This window comes from Notolabrus celidotus, chromosome 4 (genome assembly GCF_009762535.1).
Source record: "Notolabrus celidotus isolate fNotCel1 chromosome 4, fNotCel1.pri, whole genome shotgun sequence".
NCBI lineage: Eukaryota > Metazoa > Chordata > Actinopteri > Labriformes > Labridae > Notolabrus > Notolabrus celidotus.
In genome coordinates, this window is record NC_048275.1 from 35,144,396 (window position 1) to 35,153,365 (window position 8,970).

Genomic DNA, 8,970 nt, shown 5'->3' on the forward strand with positions numbered 1-8,970 from the left:
TTCATTGTAAGAAGAAATGAAAACATTTGTAAATAACAAAAGGACAAAACAACATTTATTTCGTTCCAGCTGACAAGTAGTAAGAACACTTGGTATGCAGAAAAAGGTTTACAGGAGTGTTTGGAAGATAAGAGAGGTTGTGCATGTGAATGTGTGTGAATAGCTACATTCGCTTTAGTGAGCTACTTAGTAATAGCACATTATTAGACTGGTATAAAAAGGAGGTAGAGTGTATTACAGAGTCACTGTTGGTAAAGCCTCTTAAAACCAGCACAAAGCATGAGAGAATACTGGTTTATGACTGTAAACAAATAAACCTAAACAAGCATCAGAGCATTCTTGGTACAAGCTAAAACTTGTTTTTCCTGACAGTGGATGTTCCAAATAAGAGAAACACAAAGTCTCTCAGCAGACATCCATAACAACATCACTAATTCATCAGCATTTGCCAAAACAGGCGCATTTCTCAGCTAATATGAGCATCTGCCTGAAGTGTGGTGAATACGTTTGCTGATCCCTGGTAATGTGTATGATGTCACTCTGCAGCATGCAGGGTTGTGTAGAGGACAGTGCAGCCATGTGGAGACAGAGTAGAGCAGGGGTGTCCAAACTTTTTTCAAAGAGGGCCACATATGATGTTGTCAGAATACCTCAGGGCCATTGGCTCCTACTGAGACTTAGGAATCTTAAAGTTATATATGAAATCTTTATTTAATAACAATTATTTACATGTTTTGTTCTCAATAAATCAGTAACTAGGTAGTCCTCAGTTCTCCACAAGCCACGTAAACATGATCAAACTTTATCTTCTTCTGGAGGAAAATGTTTTTCATTAGTCGGGCAATGTGGGAAAAATATTCTCATTATTTTTCTATGGCAGGATCAGGATCTGGATTTCATCACACTTCTATTTCATGTTGTTTTTAAGACTTTTCTGACCAGCAGACAACATTTTATCACAAAATAATTATTGTCCTGAGTTCTGAACAATTTTTATTCACCAAATTTTGCCTTTTCTGCACAATTTCATAATTTTGATCTTGTCTTGTTTACTCTTTTGTGCCCTCTGAACTTTTAGTGTTCATAAAGAACATTTTCACATCATGATAAAAACATTAATTTGAAAACCTGTCAGCTTTCACGTGTTTGTGTTTCCTCCTAATTATATTCTTGCAGAATTCCCAGAGCTTTGGCTTTAGAGAGGTCGTCCATATGAAGCTTTGTGAGATGTTTCTGGATTGACTTTAGTTTTGTTTGTGCTCTTGAAAGAAACTGCAAATGTACAGATGATTCAGAAGGTGATTCATTTCTGTGCTATAAATAACACACTTTAAGATGGAAGCTTGGGGCCATGAATAAATGGACCTTGGGCCGCAATTGGCCCCCGGGCCGCACTTTGGACACGCCTGGAGTAGAGTCTGGACTCTTCTTCAGCCAGTTGTATTTCTCTTTTTTTGAAAACATTAAACATCTCAGACCACAATTTTTGGGCTAAAATTCTGTAACATGGAAAGCCACTGGCAGACACTTCCTTACCCAATTTAGGTACAAATGCAAATACATTCTATCTTACCTTATCTTAAAATAATACAATAACTCTTGCTGAATCATGGATTGTTATTCACTTTTTTGGGACACAAGATGGTTATAATGATAATTTTGATCTCGTGTCTCCCGTGCTAGTCAGTGACAAGGGCCAATACTACTAATAATAATTATTCATAGAATTTATATAGAGCTTTCCTAAGTACTCAAATACTATACTAATACTTAATATATTACACTTGAATATAATACAATACAATATAATATAATATAAAACAATAGAATACAGTAGAATAGAAACAAATGCAATACATTAAAATGAAATAATCTGAAATAAAAATGTAAATATAATATAATGTAATATAATATAATACAATATACAATGTAATATAATAAAATATGATATAATATAAAATAAAATAATGTAATGTAATATAATATTACATATTATAATATAATTTAATATAATGTAATATAATATAATATAATACAATTTAATATGATATAATATAATATAATATGTTGTTATATGTTATAACATGTTATTACCCGGCTTTCTTACTGATCTTCCGGTTGTGTAAGAAGCTTGATTCTGATTGGTCAAAACTCCTTGACAGCGGTTATTAACATTCACTAACATGAGCAGCACTAGAATCAAACTGATCACATGCATTCATGTCAAAACAATCCACTGAAAAGAGTTTGGTCACATTTAAAGCTGGGGCTGGTAGTCTCGGAAAACTAGCATGAATTTGAAAGTAGCATTTCCTCATGACTCCATCTAACCCCTCCCCCCCTCCCTCAGAGCTCCTCCAAAACGAAAATTTTGGCACCCAAAAAAGGGTGATTGGTTGGTGTTTTCCCAGGTTTACTCCGGCTGTAGGTAGCAGCTTTTCTTCGCTCTTTTTTAAGTACACATTATGTATTGATGTCATCAGGACATAAAGATCATTTTAACCAGTATAACAAAAAGTGTATCTAAATCTGATTACCAACCCCATCTTTAACAGGCAGATAAGAATCCATCACCATGGAACGCTAACTGACGTGGAATCACTGGGATGATTTTTTTGAAACTGTAAATATAAATCATTTTAAATCAATTAAATAATATTTTAATTAATGTTTTTGAGGCCGCTCACTGCTCCGCTTCGCGTCAGGGTCTTGTCTCACCCTGTCGAGATTATTTTTCCCATAACTACCTGCTAACCGTACATTATCCCTTACTTATAATATGTTATAATATAATATTATATAATATAATTTAAAATAATATAATATAATATAATATAATATAATATAATATAATATAATATAATATAATATAATATAATATAATATAATATAATATAATATTATGGTGAGCTTGTATGTAGAATAATGCTCAAGGCCAGAGATCCATGTTTAATGAGCAGTATTTATGCCACATGCAGCAGGGGCAAAACTGAACTATCAACCAAAGAACAAACATCGTTATTATCACATCGTACTCACCCTTATTATGACCATTATGATGCTAATGAACAACTTGACTCCAACTGCTGTAATTGATGTTATCATTACTATCCCTGTTATCATCATCATTACTCTAAATGCTAATATTAGCCCTGCTGACTTTAACAGCCATGAATACTAATATCAGTCTATAAGCCATCATTTGTTGTTCCTGTAAATAGAACACTTCTACCATTATTAATGGCACTGTAACCATAAAGCTGCATGTGCTGTTGTTGTTTTTGTCTGGTCTGTCTCCATCCATCTCTCTCTTTCCACATCTTCCTCTATCTCCTCTACAGGCCAAACTTGGTCTCAGCAGGTCTGTTCAACCCGAGTCTGGTTCTGCTCCAGGTTTCTGCCTGTTAATGGACATTTTTTTTGCCACTGTAACTTTGTGAAATGCTCTGCTCATGGGGTTTAAGATAAGACGAGTCACTGTGATCAACTTGTGGTTCGTTGTCAGGGCATCTCTCTTTTCAATGAGAGCAGCTATGGTGCAAGTCTGTCCTGGTGCAGCACAACCATGCATCTCTTGTCAGGTATACTCACCAGGTACACTACCTCTGATAGTCGATCCAAGACCTCACCAGACCTTTGCCAGTGACTGCAGAGCATTGGGGACAACAGCATCGCTGTGCTGTTGACCTTTAAGATTCTGGTTTGGATCCATCATTATCCATTATCCGTCTTCTCTCTCTCTCTTCATCTCTCAATCCCTCTCTCCAACATGGTCTCAGCAGATGTGTGTCTAACATGAGTCTGGTCCTGCTGGAGGTTTCTGCCTGTTAAAGGAAGTTTGTCCTTGCCACTGTAACTTGCTAAATGCTGCAAAGTGCTCTGCTCATGGTGGATTAAGATGAGATCAGACTGAGTCCTGGATCTGATCCTGTCTTGATGTTGGGTCTTTGTTAATAATAGAACATAGAGTACGGTCTAGACCTGCTCTGTTTAGAAAGAGTCTGAGGATAACACTTGTTGGGATTTGGCACTATATACTAATGTATATATAAAGATTGATTGTTGATTGATATTAAATGTCACATTCATACACTGATGGCAGAGGCCGCTTTGTAGAGCCCTCATCAGTATGAGCTAATCCCCTCACCTTCCTGACACAGCCACCAGGGGCACATTTGGGGTTCAGTTCCTTGCCGAAGGACACTTCGGCATGTGGACAGCAGAACCTGGGATTGAAACCCCAGTGGTGTGTTGGACGAGCCCAGTCCATTTGAAGTCTTTGTGTTTTGCAGTAAAGATTTCCAGGCTGTCATCAAGGAGGCTTTTCAAGTGTTGGCACAGCTTTGGATCAAGACCATCACTGCTCCTCTGCCACAGATCCTATACAGCCCTCACTATCTAGGCATATAGTGAAGGCTTTCACTATCTGCCTAAAGTACAGTGCCATATCCTGTTGTTAGTGCCTCCAACTGTAAACTGTAACCATCCATTGCCATCATCTGTTTAACAACCAGGGAGCACAGCTCAACATGAAGCTCTGTATTGAGACATTGAGGCCAGACACTCAAAGACATTGGCAGACTTTGCTGTGCTCAGCCCAAATATACAACAGGCTTCCCTCAAACCTGAGCTTGTTTAGCTGCTGGCACCAGAAGGCGTCAGTCAGATGTATGCCAGATGAGCTGAAATGTGCCCACAGAGTACATACTGCAGCACCACTACCAGCAGTTGTGCCCTCACCTTGTCTACCTTGGCACTTTTTGAGTTTGATTGGAAAAAATGGCTCATTGCAACCGACAAGTCAAGTGCCAGACAGCATATTTATACATCTTAATTAGCAATAATGAAGCGCAGTGCCTGCCAATGATTGGATGCCAATGGTTACTGTGTCATGTTGACTAGGCTGTCTGCCTGTCTGTTGTTTGCCTAGTACTTACACAAGAATTTCACAAATAAAATAGACAAAACAATCTTATGTTTTGCTAAAATCATTCAATCTGAAAATAAACATGTAATGATGAAGGATCTTTAAATACAGGTAGCACTGGAGGATGAATATGTTCATTATCCGCCTGTTACATCCCTTTATGAGAACCAGGCTTATATTTAAAGCTACATTGTTAGACAAACTGAATTTATACTGATGTCTCTTTATGAGCCACAATAGACTGATTATTGCTGAACAGTTATTTTTAATGTATAAAACGGCTGAAGCATGGTACGTGTCAAAAGAAGTGATCAACAAAAGACCTTTGGTTTACATTTTCCATGACTTAGATCCTTGATGAATGATAGATTTGACTTTGGAAAGAAAGCAGGATGAGATTTTTAGCTGACAAAATAACTACTTTCAAATGTACTGGACAAGATCAGCAAAAAATGTTTTGTCCAGAGGAAGGCCAAAATCTACACACATCACAAGCTCCACACAGGAGCCTTAAAGAAAGTTAGGACACAACAAGTCTTTGCTTTTAAGATTGTGTTGCAAACATGCTTATATCATTTATCAATAACTAGTTTGACTTTCTTTCTGAAGGTAAAGGAAACAAGTTGCACAGATTGTTTGGCTTATTTTTTTTTTAACCATGAAATAGGCTACAGCCTCCTTCCCAACGTCTGGATTTATGGCCTGGTAATTCCCCTCTGGGGTAATTTGGCTGGTACATCTGCAGCTTAGCAGCATTCCAGCAGAGCTCTCCTGTGCTGTGAAGTCAGGAGATGACTGATTGATTGATTGTATTACTCTAGTTTTAGGATGGCTTTACTGAGCTATAGCAGTGAAGTTCTAATGTGATCTATCCACTGCAAATTACAACTGTGCCTGACATGAGCAGTGAGCAGCCTGCCTGCCTGCTGCTGGGTTATCCTGCTGTGAAGATCATAAATACCCAAATTTTTAGAATGCAAACTTATGGTTGCATAATAACCTACAGATATTACGATACACATAGTACATACATTTTTATATCAGAGGAAAGTCAACCTCCCTGTACACAAAACACTGTGCAGTCTAAGTCCTGAACCATTCCTAACACAACCTATGTTTAACTGAATAATGAGTATAATCATAATATTATATAATTATATACTGTTGATAATGTCAATGATAGGACATAAATTATTATTTGCAGCCATAAATCCTCAAATGTGAGCCGGCTGTCAGCTTACAGCTCATGTTTCCTTACTTTTCAGTGATAACTCCAACACTCATGTTGCTCAGACAGTGATAATGACATGAGTCACTCACCAGCTTGTTGTAGGAAACACTGTGGTCCTACAAGCTCAACCTGTTCACCAAACCAGCACGTCCTTTAGGTGCACTCAATATACATCTCCTGCAGAGGTTCAAACAAACAGGATTTACTCCTGAGCAGAAGAGAACACACTGCAAAAAATGAGTTTTGTATATTAAAAAGCTCAAATTTAACATCAGATACCTACATTAAACATTAACTGAGGTGTATAACAGACAAATGTGACCCTCATATACTGCTGCTCTTCATGACGTACATTATAAAATGAGATTATCAATTACAAGATAGGTTATTTTTTTTACAGTAAATTTTGTTCCTGTGTTTGGGTCAGAATTTTCACACAAAAAAAACTGGGTCAATATTCGGCACTCACCAGAAGAGGCTCTGCTGGTAAAGTACGCATGCATGAAGAGTTCAATTTTCTATAGATCTTTCCTTTTTTTAGTAATGTTTCATCCTCTTGTCTGATACTGGAGCAGGATTAGAAAACTGAAGTACATTTTCTGTTGGAGTTTTGTTTCAGACGGAGAAACTCTAGAACCAGAGTTGCTAGCTAAAAGAGCTGAATGCCTTTGAACAGGATTTAATGTTATTCAACACAACATGAAGAAACCATGATGCTTAGACTTCAACTATACAGAACATTTAGACAACCTTTGGAGACACTAATCTGAATCTTAACTAGTCCAATGATGATCTTTGGTTGTGTTTTGTAATGTGTTGTAGTGTATTGTGATTCCTTGTTGTGTTTGGTGATTTGTTTTAGTGTGTTGTAAATTGTTTTGTGATTTGTCATAATGTATTCTGATTTCTGGCTGTGTGTTGTGACTAGTGTTTGTGTTTTTTGTGATTAGTGGATGCGTTTTGTCATGTGTGGTTGATTTTTGTGCATTCTTTTAGTATTTCGTAATTCTTTGTAGTTTTTTGTGATTCTTTTATGTTTGATTTGTTGTAGTGTTTTGTGATACAGTATTTTCCAAGAGATGACAACAGAAGGAATGATGTCACAAATGGGAGCATCCTGAGCCTCAGGGGTTGTGTTTTGTTATTTGTTTTGGTGTGACTGTAATTTGTCATAGTGTTTTTGTGATTTGTGGTTTTCTTTGTGGTTATGTTGTGTGATATGTGATTTTTATAATTTGTGGTTGTGCCTTGTTATTTGCATTAACATGTTGTAATTTGTCGGAGTGTTTTATAATTAGATTTTTTTCTGATTGGTCGTAGCATTTTGTGATTTATTGCTGTTGTTTTTTGTGATTTGTCGTCTGGTTTTTGTTAATGTGTGGTTGTGTTTTGTGATTTGTATTTTTATGTATTGTGATTTATTATTATTTTTTTGGGACTGTCTGATCTGTCGTTGTGTTTTGCTCTTCAGGTCCCCTGTATCCATGTTAAGATATTAAGCTGGACCAGAAGCTAAGCCATCTTGTCAGATAGGAGGCCTCAGAAAAATATTTACTTTATAAAGAACAAAATCTGAATGAACAACTATAACTGAGGTTTATTTATATGTAGGAGTGACTTTTTATATAGATGATATTGTGATAAACTGAACAACTGTAGAAATCACACTTCACACCACATTCATACACAAATAGAGGGTGCTATGTTAGGGGACCATCAGTGTTAACTATTCCCATTCATATACATTCACACACTGCCCAGGAACACCCCTAGACTTTTTACCATTTTATAAAGTAAAAATGTGATGCAATACTCCCTTTAACTTTTTTCTACCCTTAGTGAAACAAAAATATATATATACTGTATATGTAGACAGACAGACAGACAGACAGACAGACACATACACACACACACAGCTTTGAGTGAAATTTTGCTTCCTTCACCTTGTTCGCTGACAGACTCTCTTCACCCTGGTTGTCATCTGGCTTTGTTCATCCGACACCGGTCTCGTGGCAGCTATCAGAAGACAATACAACCAATACAATGCACAACACCAGGTTCTGCAGCACATTTGACACCTGATTTATCTCAAGCACCTATTCAGACAAGCTAACTGTCCGAAGAAGAGTCCTGCATTAGAGGAGTGGATAGGGTCTGATACCCAGGGGAATTCAAGGGGTTAACCTAGACATCTGGCCCTCGACCATCCAACAAGTTCAAGGCAGCTGCCACAACAGGCCTGTTTTCCCCTTCAAACACCCCATCCATCTGCTGAATCTTTCCTCATAGAGGTTTCTCAATGATTGCCAGAGGCACTTCCATTCACAGACGCGTGCAGGGTGACACTGATCCCTGCTATGACGCCCATCCATATTTAAAGGGGAGTACAGGTGACCTGTGGGTGGCCCTTTTTGGTATGCCTGGGCTCTCCGGCACCCACAGAATCTGGCATCATACATTTGTCGGATATTCAAATTACAGCCATACGATATATTGCACAATGAACTAATTGGCTGTGATGTAGGAGGCACTCAGATGACACGTGCCGCGGCTGCACAAAAGCTGGAATGTGATCTTCTGATGAATGTGTGAGGATAACAATGACTATGCCATTTAGCTTATGAATACAACAGGTGACACCTACATAAAGCCCAATTACACACTTATTTGTGCTCAGTGTCCCCAAAGGCAGGCTGGAAGTTAACACACAGAGAGATAAAAAATTAATCATGATGCATGTTTTCAAGTCTATCAACAGACCTCTCAGATCTCTATATTAACTCTGTGTTTAAACACTCCTAACACTTAGATT